The following is a 27361-nucleotide window of genomic DNA, read 5'->3' as shown; positions in this document are numbered from 1 at the left end:
TCACAACACAATCGGGTGTGGAATAGTCACACTAAAAGTGTGGAATTTTCCCAACCCGTCCACTGTGATTTCCGTGTCAGGCGGGACAGGAAAAGTCTGCACTTTGAGTGTGATTACTCCATGGGACATGGACCATGCAAAGGTTCGTTGACTTCAGGTGGGATTTTCCAGTCTTGGGGCAAGCGCAGCTGAAAAATCCCACCCTAAACCCCTGGGCCCAATGTAGTTTATGTCTATATATTAGTGTCACAAGTTGGCTTACATTAACATTGCAATTCCCAAGCCAGGAATTGAATCCGGGTCCCTGGTTCTGTGAGGCAGCAGTGCTAACCACTATGCCACCATGCCACCCTTGGCCTAGCCCAGTCCTAATACCTGGCCTGGTCCAATTATTCCCCTACTGTGTCTTGAATGTACCATGCGAGTATTAATGACAATGTTTTAGCTCAGAATCCTCCTGTTTGACAGTGAAACTGAATGTTCAAACAATACAAGCAATATCTTCATTTTAAATCTGGATAAATTGAACTTCTGATTTGTACTGAGACCCGAACCTTTGCAGTTCAGCTAGCATACAGCATTCCGCCAAATTTCTGCAAATACTCATGCAAATCAGGGCCCTTAGCCTTTAGGATTAAAGCTTATTCATTAGTGTCACAAATAGACTTACATTAACACTGAGTTAATTAAAATTAAGTTGCTGTGAAAATATCTAAGTATATAAGGGGTATATATGATGTTGAGAGGCAGAGGTATATAAGATGTTGAGAGGCATAGATCGGGTGGACTCTCAGAGGCTTTTTCCCAGGGTGGAAATGGCTGCTACGAGAGGACACAGGTTTAAGGTGCTGGGGGGTAGGTGCAGGGGAAATGTTAGGGGGAAGTTTTTCACACAGAGGGTGGTGGGCGAGTGGAATCGGCTGCCGTCAGTGGTGGTGGAGGCAAACTCAATTGGGTCTTTTAAGAGGCTCCTGGATGAGTACATGGGACTTAATAGGATGGAAGGTTATAGGTAGGCCTAGAAGGTGGGGATATGTTCGGCACAACTTGTGCGGCCGAAGGGCCTGTTTTGTGCTGTAGTTTTTCTATGTTTCTAAAATCCCCTAGTCGCCACACTCCGGCGCCTGTTCAGGTACACTGAGGAATAATTTAGTACGTCCAATGCACCCAACCAGCACGTCTTTCGGACTGTGGGAGGAAACCGGAGCATCCGGAGGAAACCCACGCAGACACGGGGAGAACGCACAGACTCCACATGGACAGTCACCCACACCGGGAATCAAACCTGGGCCCCTGGCGCTGTGAGGCAGCAGTGCTAATCACTGTGCTACCGTGCCACCCTAGTGTGGGTGTATCTAGGCTAGTGTATCCTTTGTCACCACAAATAAAAATTGACCGACAATTGTTCCTGAAAGGCAAGGCTGTGATAATAGATCTGTACACAGTTGCTTAACACCTAGAACTGATAATTCAGCATTATTTTTCTAATCATTTAGTACCTGACAGTTGACTTGGTGGAATTTTTATTTGCATAATAAGCAAAATATGTGGTCGAAGGCAAAGTGGAAACTGGATCAGGGACAAATGATTTTTTCCCCCGTGACCAGTTTTCCGAAGGGAAGTTATTTCTGTATGACAGCATCTGATTATTCATCCCGATATTTTAACAGGAAAACGTCGTCTTCCCTGTTTGCAACTTTGGAGCTGGAAATTTCACCCTTGTGGTCAGATGCTTCATGATAGCAAGTACATGTAAAGTTTATTTATTTCTTCATTCGTCACAAGTAAGGCTTACATTAACACTGCAATGAAGTTACTGTGAAATTCCCCTAGTCGCCACAGTCTGGCACCTGTTCAGGTCAATGCACCTAACCAGGTAGATTGAACCAGATGATTCTGTGGATAACAGTCTCCAAGCTCTATGCCTCACTGACTACACCAGTACCTGCCAATAGATTGTTAAACCGACTGAAGACCCTACCACATCATGCTCGTGTGAAATATATAAGAATGTTCCCGCAGAGGTAATCCTGCACCTTGGAGGACGCCCTTTAGTTTAGCTGGTAATGCCAGTTACTGGAACATACTGACCATCCTGTACATTCCGAGGCGCATATTCGAGTGATGGTCAGATCTTTTCCTTTGCTGCTAACATGTGCAGATTGGTGAAACTGGCCTAAGCTGTGACTCATTTTGTTGAATTCCTAGCTTCTTTGTTGGTGACTCCAAGCCCTTCGATCAGAACCATACGCTGGAGAGATTGCACTGCATCCACAGGGGGTGGTGGGGGAGAGGGGAGAGTGGAGTGGTGGGGGGCAGCAGAATTTGAACCCTCCAAAACAGGTAAGTTTGGATCAGGTGGGAAGTAAAAATATTAAAAATCTTAAAGCTGGGGTTACGAGTGTGGCGCAGAAGGGTGGGACGGTGTGGGGCAGGGTACAAGCTTTCTTCTTTGGCAGTTCCTCAGGGTCAAGGATGACTTGCCTCTATTCCAGGGACGTGGGTTCTGCAGATGGCTTTTAAGGTGGAACAGGTGCTGTGAGCATTCTGTGGCTCTGGCTCCTTGCTTGTCGCTGTGAGGCGCCAACTGAGTAGTTCTTTCTTCTCAGGGGTCTTTGAGTTCAGAGGCCTAACCTTAGTTAGGCTGCACTTGGAATATAGTGTTCAATTCTGGTCGCCGCACTACCAGAAGGATGTGGAGGCTTTGGAGAGGGCACAGAAAAGATTTACCAGGAGGTTGTCTGGTATGGAGGGCATTGGCTATGAGGAGAGGTTGGAGAAACTTGGTTTGTTCTCACTGGAATGACGGAGGTTGAGGGGCAACCAGATAGAAGTCTACAAGATTATGAGGGGCGTGGACAGTGGATATTCAGAAGCTTTTTCCAAGGATAGAAGAGTTAATTACTCGGGGACATAGGTTTAAGGTGCAAGGGGCAAGGTTTAAAGGAGCTCTGATGAAGGGTCACCCTGACTCAAAATGTTGGCTCTATTCTCTCTCCACAGATGCTGTCAGACTTGCTGAGATTTTCCAGCATTTTCTGTTTTTGTTGTGCATCCAAGCTCTGCTTGCCCCGCACTTCTGATCTCCTCCCCCGGGCCTCCAATCTACCGTCTTCTCAGCACCTCAATCTTCCTCTGACCTTGGAATCATGAGCTTTCGGAGCGCTGCTCCTTGATCAGGTGAGTGATGAAGGAGCAGCGTTCCGAAAGCTCATGATTCCAAATAAACCTGTTGGACTTTCACTGGCTTGCTGCAATGTTCCAGTGAAGCTCAACGCAAACTGGAGAAACAGCATCTCATCTTCCTGCTGAGCACTTTACAGCCTTCCGGCCTCAACACCGAATTCAACAGCTTCAGATGGTTTGCTCTGCCCCACCTCAGCCCCTTTGTTTTCATTCTATTTTATTTAATTTTTTACTCTTCTCTACCTTTTATTTCTTTATTGTCTTTCTTCACTTTTCTTCCCCACCCCACTCTTTCCCCCTACTTCATCCCCTTCCCTTATCTTTTCTCCCCTGCTTCCTCTTTTCTACATTCTACCTCAGTCCCATTTCCTCCCCCAACATCTTCATCTGTCATAGTTTACAGCTTCTCTGCCATTTGGCCACTCTTTATTCTATCTGTGGACAGCTATTAGAAGTCTTTTCCCCTGGTTTCTATGGCTATGACTCATTTTTCATTCCCTCCCCCTGCAGTATAAATATCTCCCACTTTCTATGCCTTTTAGCCTTGACAAAGGGTCATCTGGACTCGAAACATCAACTCTTTTCTCTCCTTACAGATGCTGCCAGACCTGCTGACATTTTCCAGTGTTTTCTCTGTTGGACTTTAATCTGGTATTGTGAGACTTCTTACTGTATCCACCCCAGTCCAAAGCCGGCATCTCCACATCATTCCACTGACCTTGGCCTCCACTCCCTCCCTCTGACCTTCAATTTTCTTCCCATCTTTCCAGGCCTTCTCCCCTCCTGTCCACTCTCTCATTGTGTCTTCATGTAGAAGGCCAACTTGTTGAAGGCCAGTCTATTTCTCAAAATTGCTGGTCGAGAAGACAGAGACAAAAGCATTATGATCATCTCCTGCCATTGAATTGGGCAAGACCTGACCCAACTGTAAAATCAATCCCCTGGTCCCTCCCCAGCTCCAGAATAACATTGGGGCCTAAACCTCGACTTGTGCCCATCTGGTTCAGCTTGGTCAAATCGATCATTGCAGACAGGAAGGTTTTGATCTGATTTGATTTGATTTATTATTGTCACATATATTAACATGTAATGAAAAGTATTGTTTCTTGCGCGCTATACAGACAAAGCATATCGTTCATAGAGAAGGAAAGGAGAGGGTGCAGAATGTAGTGTTTCAGTCATAGCTAGGGTGGAGAGAAAGATCAACTTAATATGAGGTAGGTCCATTCAGAAGTCTGATGGCAGCAGGGAAGAAGCTGTTTTTGAGTCGGTTGGTACGTGACCTCAGACTTTTGTATCTTTTTCCCGATGGAAAAAGGTGGAAGAGAGAATGTCCGGAGTGCGTGGGGTCCTTGATTATGCTGGCTGCTTTTCCGAGGCAGCGGGAAGTGTAGACAGAGTCAATAAATGGGAGGCTGGTTTGTGCGATGGACTGGGCTTCGTTCACGACCCTTTGTAGTTTCTTGCAGTCTTGGGCAGGTGGGCCACGGGAGGGAGGGGGCAAATTTAAAGGGAAAGGCATCAGTTTGACTTCAAAATGATTAGAAAATGGAATCACCTCTGCATAATACTATCACGTTAGGCTTGCGTGTTAACAGCAGGAATTACTATTTGTGCTTTCAGAGTAATCTACAGGCTTGCTCTATTTTAGTAACGGGAAGTGAAGGGAGGATGGTGTGGAATGGGGTGGGGTGGAGGGGGGGGCGGGTGATGAACAGTAAGTCAGACAATAAAGCTCTTCCTTGCTCCAATGATAACAGTACAGATGGCTCAATATATCAAAAGATGACAGGGAAAGTGTGGGCAGGTCAGTGCTTTTCCTGTGTAATCTTCACTATCTGCCAGTTGCTCCATTGGGTTTACCCAAAGTCAGAACTCTAGAGGAAGTGCATTCTAATCCTGCTGAAAGTTTTGTTAGTTTAGGTTCTGATTAGGGTGATGTGTTTTATATATTGTCAACAAGAGATTAGGATTGCGTGTGGCCAGGAACTCCCTTTGAGTGGGCCAATCCTCCAATATTCTATGGATACTTTCATAGAATCATAGAAGCCCTATAGTGGAGAATGAGGCCATTCGGCCCATTGACCCGGCACCGACAACAATATCACCCGAGCCCTATCCCCGCAACGCCATGTCTTTGCCCTGCTACTCTCCCTGACATTAAGGGGCAATTTAGCCTGGCCAATGCACCTAACCTGCCCATCTTTGGACTCTGGGAGGAAACCGGAGCACCTAGAGGAAACCCACGCAGACACGGGGAGAAGGTGCAGACTACACAGACAGTGACCCAAGGCAGGAATCGAACCCGGGTCCCTGGCGCTGTGAGGCAGCAGTGCTAACCACTGTGCCACTATGCCGCCCATGTGATGGTTGACACAACAGGCTGGTAAGTGCTTGGATTAATACTGTACATTGAGCTATATTTCAGTACCTACAAACTCTGCTCCTGGCTTTGAAACATGTCCAGATAACGTGAAAGAGGATGTGTTTCTGTCAGTAGCACTTTGTCTGATGTTTAAGTTTGGTGTTCAGGTAAAAATATTCTGCCTCAGTTGACGTGTTGATGGATGTACTATGAGACCATAATAAGAAATGGTGACTCAAAAGCACCTTGCTCTGAATGAGCCACCGGTGAGTAACAAAAAAATTACTTAACGACTAAAGTTCATGGCCGAAATTTTCCGACCGTTCGTGCCAGCGGGATTTTCCCAACCCGCTGCAATGAATGGAGATTTGGCCTGTCGCCAAATGCTCCATCTTCATTGCAGTGGGAGCGTGCCATGAATGGGTGGTGAGATCATGCTCGCTATAGAAAAGTCAATAACATCAGCCTTAGCTCAGTGATAACATGCCCGCATCTGAATTAGAACTCCCAAGATTCGTGCACATAATCAAGGCTGTCACTCAGTGAAGTGGAGGGAGTCCTGCATGTTGGAGGTTTTGGTTGACCGGTTAAACTGAGGTTTATTTATTCATTAGTAGTGTCACCAGTAGGCTTACATTAACACTGCAATGAAGTTACTGTGAAAATGGCTTTGTCACCACACTCCTGCGCCCGTTCGGGTACATTGAAGGAGAATTTATCATGGCCAATGCACCTAACCAGCACGTCTTTCAGGCTGTGGGAGGAAACCGGAGCATTTGGAGCAAACCTACGCAGACACGGGGAGAACAAAGAACAAAGAACAGTACAGCACAGGAAACAGGCCCTTCGGCCCTCCAAGCCTGTGCCGCTCATTGGTCCAACTAGACCATTCGTTTGTATTCCTCCATTCCCAGGCTGCTCATGTGACTATCCAGGCAAGTCTTAAACCATGCCAGCGTGTCTGCCTCCACCACCCTACTTGGCAGTGCATTCCAGGCCCCCACCACTCTTTGTGTAAAAAACATCCCTCTGATATCTGAGTTATACCTCGCCCCTCTCAGCTTGAGCCCGTGACCCCTCGTGATCGTCACCTCCGACCTGGGAAAAAGCTTCCCACTGTTCACCCTATCTATACCCTTCATCATTTTATACACCTCTATTAGGTCTCCCCTCATTCTCCGTCTTTCCAGGGAGAACAACCCCAGTTTACCCAATCTCTCCTCATAGCCAAGACTCTCCATATCAGGCAACATCCTGGTAAACCTTCTCTGCACTCTCTTTAAAGCCTCCACGTCCTTCTGGTAGTGCGGCGACCAGAACTGGACGCAGTACTCCAAATGTGGCCTAACCAGTGTTCTATACAGCTGCAACATCAGACTCCAGCTTTTATACTCTATACCCCGTCCTATAAAGGCAAGCATACCATATGCCTTCTTCACCACCTTCTCCACCTGTGCTGCCACTTTCAAGGATTTGTGGACTTGCACACCTAGGTCCATCTGTGTTTCTATACTGTTGATGGCTCTGCCATTTATTGTATAACTCCCCCCGACATTATTTCTTCCAAAAGGCATCACTTCGCATTTATCTGGATTAAATTCCATCTGCCATTTCTCCGCCCAATTTTCCAGCCTATCTATATCCTGCTGTACTGTCCGACAATGTTCATCGCTATCCGCAAGTCCAGCCATCTTCGTGTCATCCGCAAACTTGCTGATAACGCCAGTTACACCTTCTTCCAAATCATTTATATATATCACAAATAGCAGAGGTCCCAGTACAGAGCCCTGCGGAACACCAGTGGTCACAGACCTCCAGCCGGAAAAAGACCCTTCGACTGTTACCCTCTGTCTCCTGTGGCCAAGCCAGTTTTCTACCCATCTATCCACCTCTCCTTGTATCCCATGAGCCTTAACCTTCTTAACCAACCTGCCATGAGGGACTTTGTCAAATGCCTCACTGAAATCCATATAGACGACATCCACGGCCCTTCCTTCGTCAACCGTTTTTGTCACTTCCTCAAAAAACCCCACCAGATTTGTAAGGCACGACCTCCCTCTTACAAAACCATGCAGTCTGTCACTAATGATATTGTTCCATTCTAAATGCGCATACATCCTGTCTCTAAGAATCCTCTCCAACAACTTCCCTACCACGGACGTCAAGCTCACCGGCCTATAATTACTCGGGTTATCCCTGCTACGCTTCTTAAATAACGGGACCACATTCGCTATCCTCCAATCCTCAGGGACCTCACCTGTATCCAATGAAGAGACAAAGATTTCCGTCAGAGGCCCAGCAATTACATCTCTTGTCTCCCTGAGCAGTCTAGGATAGATGCCATCAGGCCCTGGGGATTTGTCAGTTTTAATGTTACCTAAAAAACCTAACACTTCCTCCCTTGTAATGGAGATTCTCTCTAATGGGTCAACACCTCCCTCCGAGACACTCCTGGTTAACACGTCCCTCTCCTTCGTGAATACCGATGCAAAGTATTCATTTAGGATCTCCCCTATTCCCTTGGGTTCTAAGCATAATTCCCCTCCTTTGTCCCTGAGAGGTCCGACCTTTTCCCTGACAACTCTTTTGTTCCTAACATATGAATAAAATGCCTTAGGATTCTCCTTAATCCTATCTGCCAAGAACATTTCGTGACCTCTTTTTGCCCTTCTAACTCCCCGTTTGAGTTCTTTCCTACTCTCTCTGTATTCCTCCAGAGCTGCATCTGTTTTCAGTTGCCTGGACCTAACGTACGCCTCTCTTTTCTTTTTGATCAGATCCTCAATTTCTCTGGTTATCCACGGCTCTTGAATCCTACCTTTCCAATCCTTCCTTTTTACAGGCGCATGCCTGTCCTGCAGCCTTATCAACTGTTCCTTAAAAGACTCCCACATGCCAGACGTGGACTTATCCCCGAACAGCCTCTCCCAATCAACATGCAGACTCCGCACAGACAGTGACCCAAGCCGGGAATCGAAACCGGATCCTGGCGCTGTGAGGCAGCAATGCTAGCCACCGTACAACTTGGCAAATAATGAGTTTTGACTTAACACTAATTCTAAATTTGAGTCAAAATCTATTGTGCTCTGTATCTATAATCTACACTTTACATTATGGCTGACCTGCAAATTCTAATTATGGACTAGTTTGTGTTGAATCACGTTCATTGGTGCTTTTACAATGTAAATGTTAAACTACTAATTTTGGGATTCAGTACAGTAATACAAGATTGCTGCGGGGATGAAGCAGGGAATAATTCTGGCAAAACATAATGGCAGATTTTGGGTCATTGTTACCGAACACAAGCATGATGTTAGTTAGGCTATTGTGTCTTGTTTAGAAAGGGGCAGTGCAGGACAGGATAAATTCAGAGCAACAGAGCAACTTTCACACCAAAAAGCTGATGCAATGAAAGGTAGTTATTTGATCCTCAGAAGGATTGTGATATCTAAACCCCTCTCTTCCACAGCACTTGCCCCTCAGTACTGCCAAAAAAGACCTGGGAGGAACCCATCCAGTACCCGAACAAGGTGAGTTTTTTTTAAGTTTATTTATTGGTGTCACAAGTAGGCTTATATTAACACTGCAATCAAATTACTGTGAAAATCCCCTAGTCGCCACACTCCAGCACCTGTTCGGGTACACTGAGGGAGAATTTAGCATGGCCAATGCAGCTAACCAGCACGTCTTTTGGACTGTGGGAGGAAGCTGGAGGACCTGGAGGAAACCCATGCAGACATGGGGAGAACGTGCAAACTCTGCACAGACAGTGACCCGAGCCGTAAATCAAACCAGGTCATTGAACTGAACTTTGGCCCCTGACTTTGACTCTTCCATGGTTTCATCCCAAAATCTAGAAATGAAGTGTATAAAGTGAATTGAGAGTGGGTGCCTGTGGCATTGACGGTCTTACTGTGGTAAGGACATGCCAAAATATTGCTGTGGCTCTTTACCAATCCAGCATAATTCCAACATGCCAATATGGCCAAAGAATTCTGTGTATCAGACCTCCTCAGGAAGCCCCAAGGAATGGCGAAACATTACTGAAATGGCAAGCAAACCCTCTATGATCAATTACGATTAGAAATCTTCTTTCCAATTCTGTCAACTTTTTGCAGGAGTTGCAACAGACTGGCGTGTCCAAAGAATCCTTAGAATCCCAACAGTGCAGAAGGAGGCCATTCGGCCCATTGAGTGCATCCCGGCTCTCCGAAAGAGCATTTTACCCAGGCCCACCCCCTGCCCTATCCCCGTAACCCCACGCATTTACCATGTCTGATCTACCTAACCCACACATCTTTGGATACTAAGGGAGAATTTAGCATGGCCAATCCATCTAGCCTACACATCTTTGGACACTAAGGAGCAATTTAGCATGGCCAATCCACCTAACCTGCACATCTTTGGACACTAAGTGACAATTTACCATGCCCAATCCTTTTAACCTACACATCTTTGGACACTAAAAGGCAATTTAGCATGGCTAATTCCCCCTGCCTTACACATCTTTTGACACTAAGGAGCAATTTAGCATGGCCAATCCTTCTAACCAACACATTTTTGGACAGGGGCCTATCTGACTGAACCCTGAGCGTTGCCTGGGAATGACCACAGCAACACCTTAAACTGTTGTTGGACGGCTTTGCAAAAAAAGAGCCACTCTTCCCCTTCTCTAAAAACCGACCCCCTCACACCACCCTCCCCGCCCCCAGCCTGATCACTGCTGACCCAAAAGGATGACCATTGAGTGGTTCTTGGTTTACATCCTGAATTCTAGAGCCTTGTGCTTGACTGTAGCGGAATTCTGTCAGCGAAAGAGAACGGAGTTTCATAGCTCTATCGTCCCATGTGCGCTAACTGGAAATTCACTTTATTGAAAGGAGGGAAACTCAACCGGGGATAGTGTCTGCTTTGATTGTTCTGGGCGTTGGTGGTAAATAGTGGCTTTTGTTCGCAGGAACGTTTGATTTCAAGGTGAGAGAGAGAGAATGGCCATGTGAACTGAATAATCTTATCACTGGGAAATCATTATAGGCTGTGCCAATAATTCTGTCTCCCGATAGCTATCATCCTGTGATATAACTGTGAGCTCACATTGTAAATAATACAGTGAAGATTGATGAGTAATCTAAGCAGAATGTAATTGGATGGCAATGCTTTCGCAGCATTGCAATTCTTGTGCATCGAAAACATTCTGCTGATTAAAAGTACCTACATGAAGGATTGTTCAGGCCTTTATAGTGCTGCCATGCCATTTATGTAATCTGTCTCCAAATTTTTTTCTTTTAAGAACTAGTCCATAACAGTAAAACAATTAACTGTTGCCGACTTGTCCGTCTAACAGTAGAATCCTGTTCTGAGTGGTAGCAATGAAGCACGACCATGGCACCCAGGTACAAAAGGGGAGGAATGAAGATTGCTTGTCACATTCCTAAAGGGTCACAAGGCCGGAATGACCTCCTTTTGAAAACAGTGCGAGTTGGCAACATTTCTGCAACCAGCGCCAGAGATTCCTGCTTCGTTTTCACTTCTCTACTCGATGTTAACCCATTCTCGCCAAAGGGCTGTGAGCTTATCCCACTGGTAACAAACTGTTTTCTCCTTTCTTATTTCCATCCTTTTTAATTTTGCCTGCTTTAAACATCACCATTTTCCAATAGGAATCAATTCAGATGGTATCGATCCAAACCAAATCAAATCTACCTTCTGTCTGGGTTGCATTTTTCATTCTTGTAGGGGGCACTGGTGGCACAGTGGTTAGCACTGCTGCCTCACAGTGTCAGGGACCTGGGTTTGAATCCCAGCTTGGGTCACTGTCTGTGCGGAGTCTGCACATTCTCCCCGTGTCTGTGTGGGTTTGCTCCAGGTGTTCCAGTTTCCTCCTGCAGTCTGAAAGCCGTGCTGGTTAAGTACATTTTTAAAAAATACTTTTCCAATTCAATCAAATCAAATCCAATTCAGAGTCTCAACAAGTTGAGACATTTCCGATCCAGGCTGACAAGACAGGGCAAGCGACCAAACCACCCTGTCCTGGGCCCGATCTACATGAGCCAAGCTGATTGGAGAAGGGGGAGGTTCCTCCTCCAAGACTTGGGCTCATTTGCATCTTAGCCAAAAGGCCGAGATGCCGCTTTTAAAAATTGCTTCATATGAAACATATGAAGCTTCAATGCAACCCAATGACCTCAACCAAGTGCAGCATCCTCTCCATACTACACTTGATCTTAGCCAAAAGGCCGAGAAGCGATTACGGCCATGCTAAATTCTCCCTCAGTGTACCCGAACAGGCACCCGAGTGTAGCGACTAGGGGATTTTCGCACTAACTTCATTGCAGTGTTAATGTAAGCCTACTTGTGGCACTAATAAATAAACCTTGTGACAAGAGACCATTAAAGGGATGAATCCTCTGATCTGTGATTACTAGTCCAGTAATGTAACCTCATGCATCCTATTGAAGTATCAAATTGACATCAAATGAATTGGGCACCAGTCGTTCCTGATGGACAATATACACTTGGTTTCAGGGTAACTTCAGAAGCCGGGAAAAGACATGACTATCCTTTCCTTGTCAACTGACACTTCCTGTCTCAATCACGGCACAAAGGGATCAGCTGAAAAACCATGGCCGGAATTCTCTTCCCATTCACACCGGCGGGATTCTCCGATCCTGCTGGCAGCACAGCCTGCCAGTTTCCCGCCGACTTGGAGTGAGGCCAATGGGAATTCCCATTGACCGAAGAATCCTGCCGCTAGCGAACAGTGTGCCACCTCCCGCTGGCGGGAAACTCATGGCTGGGAGGCCGGAGAATCTTGCCCCATGTTGGGGAAAGGAAAAAAACAAACACTGATAAAAATAGTGCCTCTTTGAAGGAACAGCATGTGTGTAAGTGCTCTTGTTATGTTTACATGTGAAGAACTTCATTCCAGAACTTTCTCACCAAGATTTCTGTTGTTAAATCGCTCGACAGCAAAATGTAGTGCTTGATAAAGGAGCACCCGGAGGAAACCCATGCAGACACGGGGAGGATGTGCAGACTCCGCACAGAGGTTGGGCTTCAGGTTGAGCACTCAGTTTGAGCTATTGTCAGATTTTTAATCTAAACAAATACATTCAAAACAGCACCTCAGACTCTCCCACAATCCAAAGCTATGCGGGTTAGGTGGATTGGCCATGCTAAGTTGCCCCCTAGTGTCAGGGGGCGAGCAGGGTAAAATATGTGGAGTTACGGGGATAGGACCTGGGTGGGGTCGTCGGTGCAGGCTGGATGGGCCGAATGGCCTCCTTCTGCACGGTCGGGATTCTATGATTCCATGCTTTTATGGTCTCTTCCCCAAACTACAGCAATGGCAGAATGCTGTTGAAAGGTGTAGTGACTAGGCTAACAAGACTTTAGCTCAGTAATTATCCTGAACAGGTAGGATCTTACTCAAAAGCACTGAGCCTCATGACATGATTCACTGGGCTAGAGTGCATGATTTGCATGCAGCTGCCTTGTCCTTAAGTGCAGAGAACCCTTTTGATAGATTTGAATGGCCTTACCTTCATCAAAGGGATTAGTGACCTTTTATACTGAGACTTTGATGGTGGTTAAAAGAAATGGTTTGATATCAAAGTCATTTATATCATTTTGAGGTACACACAGGGTTTGGCTTCTTCAGCATAATCCCAGTGCTCCTGGCAGCCGCGTTTTGTATTGAGAAGGGGCACTGAGGGACTTGTAACTGGTCTTCTCATACAGAGACTGGCAGATTGTGTGGATCGCACTCTTTTCTTTATAAGTAATCATTGGCATCTCTCCTGCTCTGCTTAGAGCTGATTGAATTATTTTCATCCCTGTTGGAGCACAAGATTAATTGGGAGAATGTCAGGATTTATGCCACTGTTCTTTTTTTGACTGTGAGAAACACTTGGTGAACCACTTTGTTAGGTATGTGGTGATTTTCCACATTTGACATTTGTATTGTACCTCAGCCTTTGAATAAACTGCTGTAGTGCTGCAGGTGTGTGCGGGATAAGGAATCCAAACAAGCCGGGGGAGCGAAGGACAGGACTCCGTTTTCCAGCTTTGATCTTGAACAGGAATTCACGGAAGATATCAGGGGAATGTTGACTGATGGCGATCATCTGGCAAAGGAGAATAACCAAAAATTGCAACCGCTTCGAGACGCCAGTGAGGCAGACTGGCCCAACCTAAACCACCATTGCCACTGAGGGGATGATAATCTCGCTGGTTTGGGGAAATATGGATTATTTCAGTAGAAGGAGAAAGGAAGTACTGTAGCTGTCACGAAATCCCGCCCGAGGTCAACGGAACTTTCTGTGCTCCGCCCCTTGAGCTCTCCGATCCCCGTGGTGGGCGGGGTGGTTTTGGGCCCATGGGTGGGATTTTATGGCCTCGCTCATCACAAAAGGGCGGCACGTTAGCACAGTGGTTAGCACTGCTGCTTCACAGCTCCAGGGTCCTGGGTTCGATTCCCGGCTCGGGTCACTGTCTGTGTGGAGTTTGCACATTCTCCTCGTGTCTGCGTGGGTTTCCTCCGGGTGCTCCGGTTTCCTCCCACAGTCCAAAGATGTGCGGGTTAGGTTGATTGGCCAGGTTAAAAATTGCCCCTTAGAGTCCTGGGATGTGTAGGTTAGAGGGATTAGCGGGTAAATATGTGGGGGTAGGGCCTGGGTGGGATTGTGGTCGGTGCAGACTCGATGGGCCAAATGGCCTCCTTCTGCACTGTAGGGTTTCTATGATTTCTATGAAAACCATAAAATCCCACCCAAGCTCAACAGACCTTTCCAATCCATCACGCAAACCAGCCTCCCATCCACTGACTCTGCCTACACTTCCCGCTGCCTCAGCAAAGCAGCCTGCATAATCAAGGACCCCACACACCCCGGACATTCTCTCTTCCACCTTCTTCTGTCAGGAAAAAGATACAAAAGCCTGAGGTCATGGACCAACCAACTCAAAAACAGCTTCTTCCCTGCTGCTGTCAGACTTTTGAATGGACTTCAAATGCATTAAGTTGATCTTTCTCTACACCCTATAACTGTAACACTACCTACTGCATTCTCTCGTTTCCTTCTCTATGAACGGTATGTTTTGTCTGTATAGCATGCAAGAAACAATAATTTTCACTGCATGTTAATACATGTGACAATAATACAACAAATCAAATCAAATCAAATGGTCCGCCCCTCGCCTCTCCGATTCCCGTTGGCGAGCAGTGGGGTAGAATTTTGGTCCATGGGCTTATTTCTGTGATATGAAGCTCCATCTTCTGATCTGGCAGGAATTCTGCCAGGTGTGGCATTGGGTGGGACCACCGTGGAGTCAGCCTCTGAGGGAAAGCTGGTGGAGGGGGCATATTATTTTTTATTCATTTGTGGAGCATGGACGTCGCTGGTTGGCCACTGGTGGCACATTGGTACCGTGGTTAGCACTGCTGCCGGCATCTCCACATCATGACTACCATCGACGCCTCACAAAGCCAGAGACCCCGGGTTCAAATCCGACCTTGGGTGGCTCTCTATGTGGAGTTTGCATGTTCTCCCCGTGTCTGCGTGGATTTCCTTTGGGTGCTCCGGTTTCCTCCACACTCCAAAGATGTGCGGGTTAGATTGATTGGCCATGCTAAATTGCCCCTTAGTGTCAGGGGGACTGGGGGGGGGGGGGGGGGGGGGTAAATACGTGAGGTTAAGAGCCTGGGTGGCATTGTTGTTGATACAGGCTCAATGGGCTGAATGGCCTCCTTCTGCACTGTAGGGATTCTATGATTCTATAATTTATTGCCCATCCCTAGTTGCCCTTGTTCAGAGGACCGTTGAGAGTTAACCACATTGTTGTGGGTCCAGAGTCACATGTAGGCCAGACCAGGTAAGGATGGAAGATTTCCTTCCCTAAAGGATAAAGATGGGTTTTACAACAATTGACAATGGTTTTATGGTCATCCGTAGATTATTAATTCCAGATTTTTTTCATTGAATTCAAATTCCACATCTGCCATGGCAGGATTTGAACCTGGGTTCCCAGAACATTGGCTGAGTTTCTGGATTAATAGTCTAGCGATAATACCACTAGACCATTGCCTAGGAAATCCAGCTCTGCTGGTTTATTTTGCAGTTGCGTAAAGAGGGGCATTCTAGGGGCAAGTTCATAGAATTGCTCCCCAAAGAACTGTGGTGCTGAACCAACGGATCACATTGCCCTGAGTTGTTTGGATATCTGGGTTGAGGTGTTACTGCCCAAAGTAAGAGGTGGCACAGTGGTTAGGACTGCTGCCTCACTGTGCCAGGGACCGGGTTCAATTCTGGCCTTGGGTCACTGTCTGTGTGGAGTTTGCATGTTCTCCCTGCGTCTGCGTGGGTTTCCTCCAGGTGCTCCAGTTTCCTCCCACAGCCCAAAGATCTACGGGTTAGGTTGATTGGCAATGCTAAATTGTCCCTTAGTGTCAGGGGGACTAGCAGGGTAAATGTGTGGGGTTACGGGAATAGGGCCGGGTTGGGATTGTGTTTGGTGCAGGCACGATGGGCTGAATGGCCTCCTTCTTTACTGTAGGAATTCTATGGATTCTATGAAAAGAAAGGCAATTATTTGGGACTGAACAAAGGAGGCCCTGAAAGGCAATTTCAGTGTGGGTGGATTCCTGGCAATCAGAGGGCCTCACACTGCCTATTTAAAGAAGGTGACTCATAGCTAATGGCATTAAACAAAAAGGTGGTGCCCCTCCCCAACTTTTGATCTCTTGCCCTTTGGGAGAAAACATTGGACACTTTGCCAAGCACAGAGGAGAAGGAGTGAATGATGAGGAAGGTGAGGAGGATGTGTCAGTGGTGTCAGATAATTCATCTTTCCACACCTCTTCAACTCCTACAGCTCATGGAATTTGTCATCACAATGCACTCTCAGCTCTTCCTAACATCCCTTATTCTGAAAGTGTAATGGTCCCTAGGGTTCAATTCCAGCCTTGGGTGGCTGTCTGTGTGGAGTTTGCACATTCTCCCCGTGACTATGTGGGTTTCCTCCGGGTGCTCCAGTTTCCTCCCACAGTCCAAGGGTATGCAGGTTAGGTGGATTGGCCATGGTAAATTGCCCTTTAGTGTCAGGGGGACTAGCCGGGTAAGTAAGTGGGGTTATGGGGATAGGGCCTAGATGGGATTGTGGTCTGTGCAGACTCAATGGGCCAAATGGCCTCCTTCTGCACTGTAATGATTCTCTGGACTGTGGGAGGAAACAGGAGCACCCGGAGGAAACCCACGCAGACACGGGGAGAATGTGCAAACTCCGCACAGACAGTCACCCGAGGCCAGAATTGAACCTGGGTCTCTGGTACTGTGAGGCAGCGGTGCTAACCACTGTGCTACCTAAGGTATGCAGGCTAGGTGGATTGGTCATGCCACTTAGATCCCAACATATGAAAATTAGGGAGATTAGGGAGGTGAATACATGGGATTAAGGGAAAGGGGCCAGGGTAAGATGCTCTGTTGGAGAGTTGGGACAGACTCAAGGGCTGAATGACCACCTCCTGCACTGTAGGGATTCTACCTTTTCTTGACATTCTCACTCAATGTCCTATTCTTATCTAGTGACCTCCAAAGCACAAAGTAAAACCCTATTAGGAATGAGAGTTTGATAAGTTTTAAAGTTCAAGGACGTATTTTTAACATTGTTCTAGAGGAATGAATGGTACCACAAGGATATACCTTCAAAGCTTTACGAGTGGAGACTAAGCATAGTTGTCCAAAGTCCCCTGGAATGTAAAACTGTGCCAGAGATGAATAGAAACACTCGGCATCCGCTTGACTTTGACTCAAAGAACAAATATGTACCATTAGGAATGAAATAGTTGAGGAGTGGCTCCCTTTGGTGATTGGTCTCCTCAACTGTGAATGCAGTTGATGCCAATCAAGATTTCGGCAACTGTTTGAGGGAATAAGAAAATTTTTCTTTCAATCCATACAACATTGATTGAAGCAAGCAGATGACTTATTAAAATGTTTGCTGAGCGAGTTGGAATGTTTACCCTCCCATACTTAATGTTTAATGAAAGGTGCCACGGACCTGTCTCAGTTTTATTTGATTTACACTTGCCTATTTCATGGTCATGAATGTGTTTCATATTTCATGCATCATTGGCTGAATGATATTTGATTGGAAATATTTGCTTGGAGCTCCACAAGACGTTTTTACCTTTTCTTGACATTTTCACTCAATGCTTTCTTATTATCCCATCATGGTAGATGATGAAATTTGAATTCAACAAAAATCTGGACCTAAAAGTCGATTGATGACCATTGTCGATTGTCGTAAAAACCCACCTAGTTCACTAATGTCCTTTAGGGAAGGAAATCTGCCATCCTTACCTGGCCTGGCTTAGATGTGACTCCAGATCCACAGCAATGTGGTTGACTCTTAACTGCCCTCTAAAATGGCCTAACAAGCCACTTAAGTTAAAGTTTATTTATTTGTCACAAATAGGCTTACGTCAACACTGCAATGAAGTTACTGTGAAAATCCCCTAGTTGCCACACTCTGGCACCTGTTCGGGTACACTGAGGGAGAATTTACCATGGCCAATGCACCTAACCAGCACGTCTTTTGGACTGTAAGAGGAAACTGGAGCACCCAGAGGAAACCCGTGCAGATATGGGGAGAATGTGCAGACTCCACACATACAGTGACCCAAGCCGGGAATCGATCCCGGGTCCCTGGCACTGTGAGATACTTAGTGCAATTAGGGATGGGTAACAATTGATGGCTTTGCCAGTGATGCCCACATAGAAGGAATGAATAAAACGTAAAATCTAGTGACCTCTAAAGCAGAAAATGAAACAGCACTTTATTAGGAACGAGAGTTTCACAAGTTTTAAAGTTCAACTTTGTACTGGATGAATGAATAGCCTCATAATGATGTTCCTTCAAGTATTTTCTAGTGGACATTGAGCATAACTGCCCAAAGTCCCTTCTTTTAGCATGCATTGGGATCCAAATTCTGGGTGCAATATGCTGCCCCTAACACTGCACTTTCCTCAAGTTCCACACAGATCGAAAGCTGTGCTTTTTGCCAGATTGGCTTCTGACGGTTTTTGTGTGCCTGGAGTTCCCAGGCTGGAACTGAAATATCTGTTACATATTTGCATTACATACTTCTTGGCATAAAATGGGACAGATAAGGGACTGGGGGCTGGTGGTGGAGCCCAGGCATGAAGCCAATATACAAATGAAGGCTCCTTTTAAAAAGAAAACCAGCATTAAAGTTGTAATAACTCAGGAGGCCAACTGGAAAGGAACGGTGCTTTATTTTATAAAGCAAAAGTTAAACCACAAGCTTGTGGTACATGTACACAAGTCTGATCCTGGATGATAGAATACTGGACCCTCTCAGGGGCAGCCTTATAAAGGACTTGGGATATGAGTTCCGCCTGTTTAGGTAATTCCCTATTACCACGGGAACTCGTATTCTACGAGTCCTAGTGGGAGATCAATCAGGGATTCCCTATGTTATTCCCTGGGGGTTATCACAAGAGTATTAACATAGCTACTTGTTACTGGTGGAGAGAGGTGGTGGGATAATTTTCCTGCTTTTCCCTCATCTCTCACTTGTTTGCACCAAGATGTACATCTTTAGAGAGAGCATTTCAGTTCCTTTGAATGTTGTGACTTGAATGGATTGGCACAAACAGGCTTTCTGTTAAGCTTAAATCAGAAGAAATGATAACAATTATTCACACAATACCCGGAATCTAAACTTTTGATTTGACTTGATTTGAGTTATTATTGTCACATGTATTAGTGTACAGTGAAAAGTATTGTTGCACGCGAAACAGACAAAACATACCGTTCATAGAGAAGGAAAGGAGAGAGTGCAGAATGTAGTGTTGCAGTCATAGCTAGGGTGTAGAGAAAGATCAACTTTATGCGAGGTAGGTCCATTCAAAAGTCTGATGGCAGCAGGGAAGATGCTATTTTTGAGTCGGTTGGTACATGATTTCAGACTTTGTATCTTTTTCCCGATGGAAGAAGTTGGAAGAGAGAATGTCTGGGGTGCCTGGGGTCCTTAATTATGCTGGCTGCTTTGCCGAGGCAGTGGGAAGTGTAGACAGAATCAATGGTTGGGAGACTGGTTTGTGTGATGGATTGGGCTACATTCACAACTGCAAAAACATGACAAAACGCTCAATTTCTCAAAGATACAGGCACATGCGCACAAGAAAAGATGAGTTTTACAGATGACGCGTGTAGTTGGGTCATTAATGGCATACCAAGCAGCAAACGTGCCACGGAGAGGGAGAAAAATCCAGATTTGCTTTTCCAAAATTCAGATTTGGTCATGGGCTGGGAACGGACGGAGGAGCAGGCGATCTTGGCAATGGTCATTGGTGGGGGTTGGAGGGGTTGTTGATGATCATGGGGAAGGGGGAGAAGGGCTGATGATCGAGGGAAAGCGGCTAATGATTGGGGGAATGGGGGAAGGGGTCCATGATTGGTTGGGGGGGGGTGGTCAAGGCTGCAGGGGCTGATGTTTGCGGTGAAGGGGACATTGATTAGTTGGTAGGGAGTGAGGATGAAGTGGCCAATGTTTGGGGTGAAGGGGTCGATGATCGGTGGGGGAGGTGGCAGGAGGGAAGGCCGATGATCAGATGGAAGGGATGGGAGGGAGAGAAGTGCCGACTCCGATTGGGTGGTGTGGGGGAGCCCTTGAACCCTTTAAAGATGGCACCCCAATCTCACATTGGTTTTGTCGCCGGAAACAAGAGTTTGCCATTTTTTGGTAAGATTCCCCCATTGGTTTTCATGGGAAAACCTGATTTGCTTAAAGTTGTTCCATTTAAAGTTGCACATTCCAAGAACCATTGAATCCGAGAGTACAGAAGGAGGCCATTTGGCCCATCAGGTCTTTACCGACCATAATCCCACCCAGGCCCTATTCCTGTAACCCCACCCATTTACCCTGCTAATCTCCGTGACACTAGGGTTAATTTAGCATGGCTAATCAACCTGACCCGTACAATTTTGGACTGTGGGAGGAAACCGGAGCACCTGGAGGAAACCCACACAGACACGGGGAGAATGTGCAAACTCCACACAGACAGTGACCCGAGGCTGGAATTGAACCCGGGTCCCTGGCACTGTGAGGCAGCAGTGCTAACAACTGTGCCACCATGCCGCCCAACATATCTGTATTTTTACTTGAGGATTTGCTGTACAGGAAACTTAGGGGTAAAAACTCTCTTCCCACTTTGCCAGTGCAAAGAGAAAGCACTTGTTTGCGAAAAGCACAAGCTGTGCGTGGTGCGATCCATGCTTGGAGTGGGGAAGAGAGCTCAACCTATTCTCTTCCACCAAAATACTGAAGCCTTCAAATTTGACAATTGTCTGGAAATCTGTACAATCCTCTCCAGCAGGGGGCAATGGTGCTATAGTCGTGGGGTGAAATTTTTCCGCGGGAATTGGAGCGGGATGGGGGCAGACCATGCACAGATCCGTTGACCTCAGGTGGGATTTTCCGATCTTGGAGCAAGCGCGGCCGGAAAGTTCTGCCCGTGATTTCACTGGATTAGTAATCCAGAGGCCCAGACTAATGCTTTTTGCCAATGGGTTCAAATCCCACTGCAGCAACTGGTGAGATTTGAATTCAATGAATACAGTTGGAATTAGTTTCAATAATGACGTGCATTGGGCTCTCTGAGGTCCTTTATGGAAGGAAGCCCACCATTCTTACCTGGTCTGGCCTACATGTGATTCCAGATGTGTGGCTGACACTTAGTTGCCCTCTGTAAATGGCCTCGCTGCTGTTCAGTCCAAAGGGCAATTCGGAATGGGAATAAATGTTGGCTTTGCCAGGAATGTCTGCATTCCATGAAAGAATTTTAAAAGCATTAAAATGAAGGGAATACCCCAAAAATGTTGATGCTTCTCCACTTTGACAATTGATTAAGTCTAATCAGTAGAAACCAATTAGATGGTACAATCCAATTTGGAAAAGGTGGGAAGGATGCAGAACATTTCAAGGAAATCAAATGAATGGGAAAAATTGATTTTAAAGTACGGTGAATCATCATTTGGTATAAATGGTAAAGATTCGGACAATGTGCATCATCAAATAGTAAAGCCTTGTGTCAAACCAAGGAAATGAAAGAGAATCCTCAACCATCTTGAAGATTTACATGAAGAAGAAAGCTCTACCTTGATACAATTGATCTTGTAGCCTAACACAAATCTCGAATACTCTCCCACACGAGGAAAGCCATGATGTGGAGATGCACAGTAAGAAGTCTCACAACACCAGGTTAAAGCCCAACAGGTTTATTTGGAAACACGAGCTGCTCCTACATCAGGTGAGTGGAGAGGTAGGTTTCACAAACACGACATATATAGACAAAGGCACAATTGCAAGATAATGTTTGGAATGCGAGTCTTTACAGATAATCAAGTCTTTACAGGTACAGACAGTGCGAGTGGAGAGAGGGATAATCACAGGTTAAAGAGGTGTGAATTGTCTCAAGCCGGGACAGTTAGTAGGATTTTGCAAGCCCAGGCCAATGATAGCCAAGTTCCGCACGCATGAGGACGGCCTCAATCGGGATCTTGACTTCATATCACACATGTAACCCCCACCATTTGGCCTGGGCCTCCTACCTGATGAAGGAGCAGCGCTCCGAAAGCTCATGATTCCAAATAAACCTGTTGGACTTTAACCTGGTGTTGTGAGACTTTTTACTGTACACACAAGGAAAACTGAGCTGCCACTAGAATATTGGCCTCAGGGACACAGCGATGTTTTATGCTTGGCCACCATTGTGCGGGTCCACCATTGTAACCTCTTCACTGTTTTTATTTTCCTTTAGCAGTTAATTCTTTTTATTGTGGAAAGACTTTGATTCATATTTCAAAGTATGAAGAAACCCACCAAAGAAAGGCAACCTCAATGGATTGTACATGCAAAATAGTGAACTGCTATATGAAAGTACAAGAGTAGAAATATTGGGGTGACATGAACTAAGGCTGGTGTTATTGTTTCAAACTCCACCAGATATTTCAAACTCTACCAGAGTGGCACGGTAGCACAGTGATTAGCACTGCTGCCTCACAGCGCCAGGGACCCTGGTTCAATTCCGGCCTTGGATTGCTGTCTGTGTGGAGTTTGCATGTTCTCCCTGTGACTGCGTGGGTTTCCTCCGGGTGCTCCGGTTTCCTCCCACAGTCCAAAGATGAGCCGATTAGATGGATTGGCCATGGTGAATTGCCGCTTAGTGCCAGGGGGACCAGCAGGGTAAATATGTGGGGTTACGGGGATAATGCATGGGTGGGATTTTGTCAGTTCGATGGGACGAATGGCCTCGTTCTGTACTGTCATGATTCTACGATTTTTCTACAATCCTGATGGAACAGCAGGCTCAATAGCAAGTCTTCTAATAGCAGCCCCAGCTTTGAAGGCGTTTGCTTTTTTATAGTGCCCTTCACAACTCAGGAAGTCCCAGATCACTTAATAGCCTGTACAGCAGTGCAGACGCTGCTGTAATCAATGTAGGGAGATATGACAGGCAGTTTGCACATAGCAAAGTCCCACAATCAGGAGGAATGAGATAAGTGACTGGATTCTGATAATTGAGGGATGTGGTTTAGAGTGATGCATGCTGGTCAGGGCACCTGGACAACTCACCTGCTCTTCATCTCACCTTATTGGCACATTTAGCTTTCACCCAGGAGGACATAGGCAGAGCCTCTGTTTAGCATTTCATCTGCCTCTGACACAGCAGCATTCTCCTACTGCTTACGAGTGCAAGCTTAGGTTATGTACATACATATTTGGAATGGGGTTTGAACTCCTGACCTTTTGAGTCAGAGGTAAGCGTGCTACCATGGAACCAAAAATGACAACCCTTGGCAATTGGAAATAAAGTATATTCAAAGTTTGGAGCCTTGAGCTGGGCCTTAGTCAGGTTAGTTGAATTCTAATGGGGCGGTTTATGTACATCCTTGGTGGGATTTTATGGCCTCACTCATCCTGAAACCGTAAAATCCCACCCGAGGTCAACTGACCTTCCACTGCTCCACATCTCGCCTGCTCCGATTCCCGTGGCAGTCGGGCCGGTAAAATTCCGGCTCCTGTCTCTTAGTGGACACAGTATGAATAAACTTGTTTCATTTGACCTGATGATAATCAGCTGGCTGATCAGATACATTAATTCATGAGATTAAGATTAAAATCCAAAAAACTGGACTGGCTATAGGTACAACCTATATTGGCATTTGCTACCAAATAAACCTGTTGGACTTTAACCTGGTGTTGTTAAAACTCTTACTATAGGTGTAACCCCCATTTGTTACAATAATTTATCTCCCATCATATTGGAGAAACATATCTATTTGATTTATTATTGTCATATGTATTGGGATACGGTGAAAGGTATTGTTTCTTGCACCCTATATAGACAAAGCATATCGTTCATAGAGTACATAGGGGAGAAGGAAAGGATAGAGTGCAGAATGTAATGTTACAGTCATAGCTGGGTGTAGAGAAAGATCAACTTAATATAAGGTAGGGCCATTCAAAAGTCTGATGGCAGCAGGGAAGAAGCTGTTCTTGAGTCGATTGGTACGTGATCTCAGACTTTTGTATCTTTTTCTTGACGGAAGAAGGTGGAAGAGAGAATGTCCCGGGTGCGTGGGGTCCTTAATTAAGCTGGCTGCTTTTCCGAGGTAGTGGGAAGTGTAGTCAGAGTCAATGGATGGCCAGGGCATCTTAGATGTTGCTATGGCCATGCAGCCTGGGCCATATTCTAAGCTGCAAAAAACAAAATGGATTAGCATTGCCCTCATGTTCATGATATAGAACATAGAACATAGAACCTTACAACACAGTACAGGCCCTTCGGCCCTCGATGTTGCGCCGACCAGTGGAACGAATCTAAAGCCCCTCTAATCTACACTATTCCAATATCATCCATATGTTTATCCAATACCATTTTAATGCTCTTAATGTTGATGAGTCCACCACTGCTGCAGGCAGGGCATTCCACGCCCTTACTACTCTCTGAGTAAAGAACCTACCTCTAACATCTGTCCTATATCTCTCACCCCTCAATTTAAAGCTATGTCCCCTCGTGCTGGCCTTCACCATCCGAGGAAAAAGGCTCTCACTATCCACCCTATCTAATCCTCTGATCATCTTGTAGGCCTCTATTAAGTCACCTCTTAACCCTCTTTCTCTCTCACGAAAACAACCTCAAGCCCCTCAGCCTTTCCTCATACGATTTTCCCACCATACCAGGCAACATCCTGGTAAATCTCCTCTGCACCCTTTCCAACACTTCCACATCTTTCCTATAATACGGAGACCAGAACTGTATGCAATACTCCAAATGCGGCCGCACCAGAGTTTTGAACAGTTACAGCATGACCTCCTGGCTCCGAAACTCAATCACTCTACCAATAAAAGCTAACACACCATATGCCTTCTTAACAACCCTATCAACTTGGGTGCCAACTTTCAGGGATCTATGCACATGGACACCCAGATCCCTCTGTTCATCCACACTACCAAGTATCTTACCATTAGCCCAGTACTCTGTATTCCTGTTACTCCTTCCAAAGTGAATCACCTCACACTTTTCCGCATTAAACTCCATTTGCCACCTCTCAGCCCAGCTCTGCAGCTTATCTATGTCCCTCTGTAACCTGCCACTTCCCTCCGCACTGTCTACAACTCCACCGACTTTAGTGTCATCAGCAAATTTACTAATCCATCCTTCCACGCCCTCATCCAGGTCATTTATAAAAATGACAAACAGCAGTGGCCCCAAAACAGATCCTTGCAGTACACCACTAGTAACTGAACTCCAGGATGAACATTTCCCATCAACTACCACCCTCTGTTTTCTTACAGCTAGCCAATTCCTGATCCAATTTCTGCTAAGAATGATATGATGAAGCTTTCCATTTTAAATGGCGTAGGGCAATTTTAATTTGTTCATAAGCATTGCCAATGCAGAACACAGCAAAACTGTCTACAGATTGTTACTAAATTAGGTGGGAAATTGGTTCGTGTGGTAAAATAAATGACACTAGTGTATTGTGGCATGCCCTCCTGTGCTTAATGCACATTAATAAAAAGTGCTTTAACAGGCTTTTAGATCATGATGTGCCTGAACTGGGAATACCTGAATGGCATTTTGGATGCATTATGTACTCTTACCTAGCACTCACAACCATTGCTTTATGAGCACAAAGATTTCCCTTAAAATTAAAATTTAATGGTAGGAACTATCCTGACAGTATTCAGTACACAGCATTGTTACATTTTCTTGGCACTGCCGCGTTGTCTCCTTATCAAGTTAGCGTGGGTTGAACAATTTCATCCTTTCTCTAAAGATTTTCTGGGAAACACATTACTGTTCTCTGACTCATGGATTGACATCAAGGTGTTCAGTGACCTGTTTGGTACAGGGTGAACTTACTGCATCGGGTAGGCATGCACCTATATATTTATATCATATAGATATAGAAATATTATGTATACATATATATCTCTATACACACTTGTCCGTAAGTACCAGTTCCTGTTTTGCATTGACCAATAATGGGCTGGCTGTGGACATGCAAGAAAGAGCTTGCATTTGGTTTAGTATGTTACACAGTACATCCCAAAGCAATCCTCTATTAGATGCTAATATATGTATATTATATAAAGTAAACTTGTACATTTGAACTTTCTTTAAGACACATGAAACAATAGTCACAGCGCAGAGTGAGAATCAGATAAAATACAGGAAGGGAGCAGGTAAAAACTGCTGAGTGTAATTGCCCAATAGAACATTACAGACAATTTGCTTTTGTCTTAATATTTACAATACAGGACCATCCTTCTGGAAATCTAAGTACAATACATCCACTGGTTCCCCTTTAACATGCTACTTCTTCAAAGAACTCCAATGAATGTGTTTAACATGATTTCCTTTTTACAAAACTATTGTAACTCCACTTGATTACCTTGAATTTTTCTAAGTTCTCTGCTACAATGTCTTTAATAATTGCTTCTAATATTTTCCCTGTGACAAATGTTAAGCCAATTGGTCTGTAATTTCCTGCTTTCTATCTCCACCCCCTTTTGAATACATTCACTATATTCTAATCTTAATGGAACCTTCACCAAATTTAGGTAATTTTGGAAAATTAAAACCAACACATCAATTATCACAAGTAACAACCAGCCACTTACTTTAAGACCCTCGGATGAAGTCCATCAGGATTCAGGGACTTGTCAGTTTGCAGCTCCAGCAATTTGCTCAGTACCACCTCCTTACTGATTGTAATTGTCTTGAGTTCCTCCCTCCCTTCCAATTCTTGACTTACAGCTATTTCTGAGTGACTTGCATCCTCTATAATGAAGTCTGATGAAAAGTACTTATTCAATCCATCGACTATTCCCTTATTTCCCATTATTAATTCCCCAGACTCACCTTCGATAGGACCAATGTTCTCTTTATTAACTTTTTTTAAAAAAGCTATAAAGCCTTTTATTTCTAGCTCGCTTTCCTTTGTACTCTAATCTTTTCCTCTTTTAGCCATTCTGTGCTTTTAAAAAAAATATTCTGAACAGTCTTCTGACCTGCCACCCATGCCTTTTCTTTAAGTTTGATAGGATCTTTAACTTTTTTAGTTAACTACAGATGGTAGGACCTCCCCTTGGAATTGTTACCTGATTGAGGTTTACAAGATTATGAGTGGCATGGACAGATGTTCCTTCCTAGGGTAGAAAAGTCAAGTACTAGGGGACATAGCTTTAAGGTGCGTGGGGAAAAGTTTAGAGGAGAT

At 45.3% G+C, this 27361-nt stretch overlaps 1 pseudogene; it reads right to left on the bottom strand.

The window, feature by feature from the left end:
• Positions 1-11589: 11589 nt before the first annotated feature.
• On the bottom strand, positions 11590-11799 carry LOC144499314 (U2 spliceosomal RNA; annotated as a pseudogene).
• Between the last annotated feature and the right edge of the window lie 15562 nt (positions 11800-27361).

The sequence above is a fragment of the Mustelus asterias genome, chromosome 9, assembly GCF_964213995.1.
Source record: "Mustelus asterias chromosome 9, sMusAst1.hap1.1, whole genome shotgun sequence".
NCBI classification, from domain to species: Eukaryota; Metazoa; Chordata; class Chondrichthyes; order Carcharhiniformes; family Triakidae; genus Mustelus; species Mustelus asterias.
This window is presented reverse-complemented; position numbering and strand designations above follow the sequence as displayed.